Source organism: Hevea brasiliensis, chromosome 3, assembly GCF_030052815.1.
Source record: "Hevea brasiliensis isolate MT/VB/25A 57/8 chromosome 3, ASM3005281v1, whole genome shotgun sequence".
NCBI lineage: Eukaryota > Viridiplantae > Streptophyta > Magnoliopsida > Malpighiales > Euphorbiaceae > Hevea > Hevea brasiliensis.
The window spans coordinates 113,818,609-113,826,516 of NC_079495.1; the positions used below are offsets into that span (position 1 = coordinate 113,818,609).

Genomic DNA, 7,908 nt, shown 5'->3' on the forward strand with positions numbered 1-7,908 from the left:
TAATGGCAAACAGAGTAAGCAAATTATGCAGAAAAGATCATTTATTTAGTAGTAAAGAGAGCAAAACAAAACAAAAAGGGAATAGTCATGGACCTAGATACCAAAATTAAGTTCAATGTCAGTACAACATATCAAAAAGAAAGGCCTGTCTATGGTCCTATTGACTAAAAAGTCTCAAAAGGTGAGGAAGGGCCGTCTGTGTCATGGTGCTCTAATATCATGTCCAATTTATTGTGGGCCTCTTGGAGACTTTCTTCGACTAAGCGTAGCCGATCCTCAAAGGTGGTCTCCAATGCCCTCATCCGAGCATCAATAGTGGCCTCCATCCTCTGTAGGAATGTAAGCACGGGGTCAGTGGGGGGTGGTGTGTAGGGAGGGACTCTGGCTGGGGATCCTTGCAAGATGGGGTCTGGTTCCTCCTGTTCCTACTGCTGCGGTGCTGCACTAGAAGATTTGCCTATTTCTCTACCTCTAGTACGGCTTGGGAAATGACATTCCCCTTAGCATCTATCAAAAGGTACTAGTCTCTTACTACTCTGCATATCCCCATGGAGACGCAGATAGTCTGGCCAATCCTGGAGGCACCAGCGATGGGGTGCAAGGGGACATTGGCAGGCACAAATCAGAAGTGGACAACAATGGCAGTAATCAGGCCTCTTACAGCAATATTGTCGGTTGCTTGGTGGGATATCTAGCAAAAGAGGTTGTAAAAGAAGTAGCCGGTGCTGCAATGCTGGCCAGTCACCATGCACCATAGGAAGAATAGTTCATTGGCGTTTACCACTCCTAAACTGTCGTCTCATCCCATGATGGTGTGGGCGGTGAATCGGTGCATATAGCGCAGGGCGGGGCTTGATAATCCACTGGATTTTGATCTGTTGGAGTTATAGATTTCTAAATTTGGCGCAATGGTTCTCCAGAACTTGACACTGTTGTATATCATTCTGTTTTACGAGATTTCCTAGTGTCCCAAACTGTCAAAACCAAAGATTGCATTGAATTCGTCCATGTTCAAGACACGGTCGACCCCTAGGAGGCGAAAAGTGATCCTCTTCCTATCACCTCTGTCAGTCACCCAAAGGTTGGCTTAGAAACTTCCCAGAAACTCTAAGGTGGTGTCCTTATAGGAGGTAGCACATTTGGGCAAACAAGTCTACCCTATACTGTCAAGGAGTATATCGACCTCTGCTTTCAACCCCAATCTCTCTAATAAGGCAGTATCCATATACTTTGTAGATGAAATCTTGTAGTTATCTAGCCTGGCACATAAATCTCGATGCTCGGTGTTTCAGAAGGGCCAAACAATGGAGAATTCTAGTGCTGGTGGTCATTAGGGTTGTGGCTCTTGTGGTGGTGCTTGGCGAGTTCTCGGGCATTAGGGTGGAGGTTGAGAGGGAGGGGATGGAGAATGGCATCCCCCTCAAGATGAGGAACTGACTCGACCTGCGGCTCTCTTGGTTGGGGCCATGGGAGAGGAAGGGATGAAGAGATTTCTAGTTAGAGAGGGGAATTAAGATTAGAGGGGAAACTTATGAGGAAATCTTTTGAAAGAGGGGTATTTGTAGGAGTTGAAGGGGTAGGTAACCGTTAAAGGGCATTTAAAAGGGTGGAGGTGGCATTTGGAATTGCTTTCCTGCCTCTTCAGTGTGCGATCTATGATATTTTACACGAGTCCATATATCACTACATGGCCCGACCCGTGTAATCTTCTGTCTTGCTTATTCCTTTTCTCGGCAAGTATACGAGTCGTGCATTATTACATGGGGTGACCCATGTAACTTTCTACCGAAGAATTCATTTATTTCCTATTTTATAAGGGGCCATGCACTGAGGAATAAGGCCCATGTAAGTTTCTGCCCTTGGTTGTCCGAACCCTGCTTTTTAGGTTCTTTGGTTACACGACCCATGTATCTTCACATGGGGTGAACCGTGTAACTTTCTAGAGTCCCTATTTCTGTGAGTTTTTATAGTCCAGAATGTTACACAGGGCGTGTACCATTACACGGCCCAGCCCGTGTAACTTTCTGGGCAAAAGTTTTTTTAGCTCTTCAATGGTAGTTTCTTCTCTAGAAGGTTATGCTAACTTATTTTATGTGAAAGAATTGAATGCAATTGGGAGTTAGCAACAGAATACTCCCCTGTGTTGTGGTTTTCCTCTCTTGCATGGATTAGACTTGATGATCACCTCTCCCTTTCTGTGTTCCTCATATCCTTTGTGCAGTGTGAAGAGTGGGGTGCATACAAAACGAGAAATAACATAAAGAGAAGAAAATTAAAGTATATAAAAGAAATATAAAATCTTAGGTTGCCTCCCAAATAGCGCTTGTTTATAGTAATTAGCTTGACTGTCTTTCATCTTTTAAGATTAATTGGAGGATTGCTGAAGGATTGTGTGAATTCTTTCTCAATTGTATCTCCTGAGAAATATTGCTTCAATCTCTGCCCATTAACCTTGAAGGCATCAAATGTTTCGCTCCATATTTCTACTACTCCATGGGGAAAGATTTTAGTGACTTTGAAGGGTTCGAACCATCTTGATCGCAGCTTTCCTGAGAAGAGCTTTAGTCTTTAGTTGAACAGCAGGACAAGGTCTCCTTTATTAATTTCTTTCCTGATTATGCACTAGTCATGCCATCTTTTGGTCCTGTTTTTAAAGATTTTGGCATTTTTATAGGCGTCTTGCCTAATTTCTTCCAATTCATTGAGCTATAATAGTCTTTTTTCTCCAGCAGCTTTCAAGTCAAAATTCAGGGTTTGAATTGCCTAATAGGCTTTGTGTTCAAGCCCGACTGGGAGGTGGCATGATTGTCCATAAACCAAGTGAAAGGGGGTTGTTCTAATGGGCAGTGCAATAGGCCCACAATGCATTATCTAATTTTAAAGACCAATCTTTTCTTAAGCGATTGATTTGCTTTAATTCCTTGTTTAAAACTTCCGCTTGACCACTGGTTTGAGGGTGATAAGGTGTTGCTGCCTTATGAGTCATTCCACATTTCTTTAGTAATGTCTCAAATTGCTGGTTGCAGAAGTGACTTCCTCCATCACTAATGATTGCCCTTGGGGTGCCACATCTTATGAAGATGTATTTTTTGAGGAATTTGGTTTACCACTCTGGCATCGTTTGTTGGTGTGGCTATTGCTTCTAGCCATTTTGATACATATTCAACACCAACCAGAATATACTTATTTCCAAATGAAGATGGGAATGGACCCATGAAGTCTATTTCCCATACATCAAACAGCTCTATTTCAAGTATACCGTGTAATGGCATTTCATTCCTTCTTGAGATGTTTCCTGTTCTTTGGCATTGATCACATGTCAGGACAAAGGATCACATATCTTTGAACAGATTTGGCCACTAGAACCCATCTTGTAGAATTTTGGCTGCTGTTTTTGTTGTACTAAGGTGTCCTCCATAAGTTGATGAGTGGCAGTGTTGCAGGATACTCTTCTCTTCCTCCTCTGGCATGCATCTTCTTATTAAACCATCATTACATCTTTTGTACAATAGGGGTTCTTCCCATGTGTAATATCTCACATCATGTAGGAATTTCTTCCTTTGCTGGTAGGACAAGTTGGGTGGTAAAACCCTACAGACAAGGTAATTAACAAAATCAGCATGCCAAGGGGTTTGGGAGATTACAAACAAATTTTCGTCTGGAAAGGAATCATTAATTAGCAGGTCATCCAAGCTGTCCCCATATTCCTTTCGCTTGAGCCTGGATAGATGGTCAGCTACCACATTCTTGGTTCCTTTTCTATCCTTAACTTTGAGGTTAAATTAAAGTAGAATCTATCTGATCAACCTTGGTTTTACTTCTTTCTTATTCAGAAGGTACCTAATAGTAGCGTGATCTGTGTAAATGACAACTCTGGAGCCAACCAAGTAAAATCTAAACTTCTCAATTGTAAACACAATAGCTAGAAATTCTTTTTCTGTGGTTGCGTAGTTGACTTGTGCATCATCAAGTGTTTTGCTCGCTAAGTAGATGGCGTAAACTTTCTTATCTTTCTTCTGTCCAAGCACCACCCCTATTGCATAATCACTTGCATCGCACATTATCTCAAATGGCAGCTCCCAATCTGGTGGTTGCATTATTGGTGCTGAGATGAGGGCTTTTTTTATCCTGTAAAATGCAACAAGACAACTTTCATCAAAGTCAAAAGGGATATTCTGATTTAACAAATTTGTTAATGGTTTAGATATTTTGGAGAAATCTTTGATAAATCTTCTATAAAAGCCTACATGCCCCAGAAAGCTTCGCACTTCCTTGACTGATGAAAGTGGTGGCATTTTTTCAATGACCTCTAACTTTACCTTGTCCACTTCTATTCCCTTTTCTGAGATTAGGTGCCTAAGGACTATGCCCTCTCTTACTATGAAATGATAATTTTCCCAATTAAGAACTAGATTTGACTCTTTACATCTTTGAATTACTTTAGAAAGATTAGTCAAACATTCATCAAAGCTGGTTCTATAAACAGAAAAGTTATCAATAAAAACTTCCATTATATTTTCAACATAATAAAAAAAATGACCATTATACATCTTTGAAAAGTTACAGGAGCATTACAAAGATCAAAAGACATTCTTTTATATGCAAATATTCTATAAGGACAAGTGAATATGGTCTTTTCTTGGTCCTTAGGATGAATGGGGATTTGGAAGAATCCATAATACCCATCCAAATAACAGAAATAGGAATGTTTTGCTAGCCTCTCTAACATTTGATCTATAAATGGAAGAGGAAAATGGTCTTTCCTGGTGGCACCATTCAATTTTCTATAATCAATGCACATTCACCAACCAGTGACTACCCTAGTAGGGATTAGTTCATCATTGTTATTTTTAATCATAGTTGTCTCACCCTTCTTAGGTACTACATGCATTGGACTAACCCATTTACTATCAGATATTGGGTATATAATACCTACATCTAATAATTTCAAAATTTTCTTTTTTACTACTTCTTTCATGTTAGGGTTTAGTGTTCTTTGGCGTTTAATGGTGGGTTTACTGTTCTCTTTCATAGGTATTCTATGTATGCAAATGGAAGGGTTGATTCCCTTGAGTTCCTCTATGGTGTACCCTATAGATTTACTATGGGTCCTAAGTACCCCTAAGAGTTTTCTCTCTTCTGAAGAATTCAGGCTAGCATTTATAATGACGGAATGTTTAGAATCAGAGTCCAAAAATGCATATCACAGTGTAGAAGGAAGAGGTTTTAACCTATTTTGTTTCTTCATGAGGGTCATTCTTGGGTTACTCTTTTTGCAGATTTTCCACCAGAAGTGCTTGGGCCATAGGTAGAGGTGGATTAGCTTCAAGAATTTCTACATATGCTGCAATTTCTTTGTTCTCATTCTCCACTGTGTAGCTATGCACTATACAAGCTTTAAGAGGATCTTCAGGATATCTCTTTTGAAATTCTTCCTCCACTAACTTATATATGATGTCAATCCTTAAACACTCATCAGATTTAGGTTTTTGCTTCAGTACTTAAAACAGGTTGAATTCTACTTCTTCATCCCCTACTTTGAGAGTTAGACTCCCATTTTGACATCTATGATTACTTCAGCAGTTGCCAAGAAGGGTCTTCCCAAGATAATGAGAATTTGGATATCTTTTTCCATTTCCTGGACAATAAAATCTACTGGAATAAAAAACTTTCCCACTTTGATGGGGATGTTTTCTAGGATGTCAACTGGGTACTTGACAGATCTATCCACTAGTTGCAAGGAAATAGTATTGGGTCTTAGTTCCCCCACATTCAGTTTCTGACATATAGACAAGGGCATTAGGCTCACACTGGCTCCAAGGTCACAGAGGGCTTTGTCAATGTTCATATTGCCTATCAAACATAGTATGGAGACGTTTCCAGGATCTTTCAATTTGGGAGGCAACTTGTTTTGTAGGATGGCACTACATTTTTCAGTTAGAGCAACTGTCTCATAGTCCTCCAATCTCTTTTTCTTTGAAAGGATTTCCTTTAGAAATTTTATGTAGGAGGGCATCTGAGATAATGCTTCTGTAAAGGGAATGTTGATATAGAGCTTCTGAAAAACTTCTAAAAACTTGCCAAATTACTTATCCAATTTAGTTTTCTGGCATCTCTGAGAAAAGGTAAAGAGGGCTAGTAAGGTTTTGGCAGTTTCTTTTCCTCTTTTCCTCCTCTTCCTTGTTTTCCTTAGTTTCCTTCTCTTCTTCCTCTTCTTGGATGTTTGGGTTTTGAGGGGTTTCCTCCTTCTGTTTTGACTTTTCTTCTAGATCTTGTAGTGTTCTCCCACTCCTCAATGTGATAGCTTTGCAATGTTCCTTAGGATTCATTTCAGATTAAGTTGGTAATTTGCCACCCTGTTTATTTGAAGAGCTAGCCTGCTGAGCCATCTAATCGTTGAGTATTTTATTGTCAGTGGCTAGTTGATCTACTCTGGAGGCCAACTGCTTGATCATCTCATTTTGCTGTTACTGTGCTACTAAAAAACTTTCCATCATGGATTACATGGTCAACTTTGATTTTACCTGTTGAGGTTAAGGGAGTAGTGGTTGTTGCCGCATCAAATTCTGTCCTCTATTCTGTAAACCTGGTGGTGCTGGCCTATATCCTTGCTATTTGTTTATGGGTTGGTTCTGAGGATTCTATGAGTTGGACCATGAGAAGTTTGGGTAGTTCCTCCGTCCAGGGTTGTATGTATTGGAATATGGGTTATTAACCTGCCTCTTGTTGAAGTTTCCTCCATTGTTCACATAGTTCAATTACTCTGTGAAAGGCTCACTGTAAAGACTGCATTCTGAAATTATATGACCTCCTCCACATCTATTGTAGAATTGATTATTGGCTCCTATTACATTAGCCTGCATTCTATTAAGTCTTTTAGTGAGTTGGTCAAACTGGGAGTTAATCATACTGAGGGCATCCAGTTCTAGTACTCCTGCTGCTTTTCTTACATCTCCCCTTTCATTTGACCACTCAAAATTATGGTACGTGACCCTTTCTAGTAATTCCAAAGCTTCGGCTACCGTTTTCTCTATAAGGTCTCCTCTTGTAGCTAAATTTATTGAACTCCTTATGGATGGTAGCAAACCATTATAGAAATTCTGGATAAGGAGCTAATCTTCTATGCCATGGTGGGGACATTCCCTTTGAAGGTCTTTGTATCTCTCCCATGCGTCATAGAGTGATTCCCCTTTCTTTTGCCTAAAGGTGTTCAGTTCTAATCTCAGTTTTGCTATTTTTGTAGGTGGAAAGTACCTTGCCAAGAAGGCTTATGAGAGCCCTTCCCAATTAGTGAAAGTACTAGCTGGTTGGAAGAGCAGCCACTTCCTTGCTTTATCTCTTAATGAGAATGGGAATACTCGAAGTTGAATGGCTTAGTCAGAGACTCCATTCATCTTGAAGGTATCGCATAGAGCGAGGAAGCACTGTAGGTGATAGTGTGGATCCTCCATAGGTGAGCCTCCAAACTGAGTTTGCTGGATCATCTGGAGCCATGCTGGTTTAAGTTCAAAATTATTGGCGTCGATTGTGGGCCTAGTGATGCTAGACTGGTATCCTTGAATATCAGGGGCTTCGTAGTCTCTCAGGGATCTTTGCCAGTTATTGTTGTTATCAGCCAAAATTGGACCTTCTACAGTTTTAGGTTCAGGTTCTGGCTCTTGTTTTCTTCTTCCTCTCCTGATAGTTCTCAGAGTCTTGTCTATTTTAGGATCTAATTCTAGCAATTCTTCTTCAGGTTTGGTTGTTCTGGTCATGTACTAGTTTTCTGCACCTGAAAAAAGAAAAAGTCAAACTAAAATAACAAAAAAAAAATATTTAAATCAGCTAAATTGCCTATCGTTTAATATTACTAAACTCCCCAGCAACGGCGCTAAAAACTTATTTGCAGGTTTTACAACCACCATAAGT

At 40.0% G+C, this 7,908-nt stretch overlaps 1 non-coding gene across 1 annotated transcript; it reads left to right on the forward strand.

Moving 5' to 3' along the window:
• Positions 1-7,122: 7,122 nt before the first annotated feature.
• LOC131178858 (small nucleolar RNA R71) lies at positions 7,123-7,229 on the forward strand. Its single transcript, XR_009147866.1, has one exon. It is a non-coding gene; the product is annotated as a small nucleolar RNA R71 (small nucleolar RNA).
• Positions 7,230-7,908: the final 679 nt, after the last annotated feature.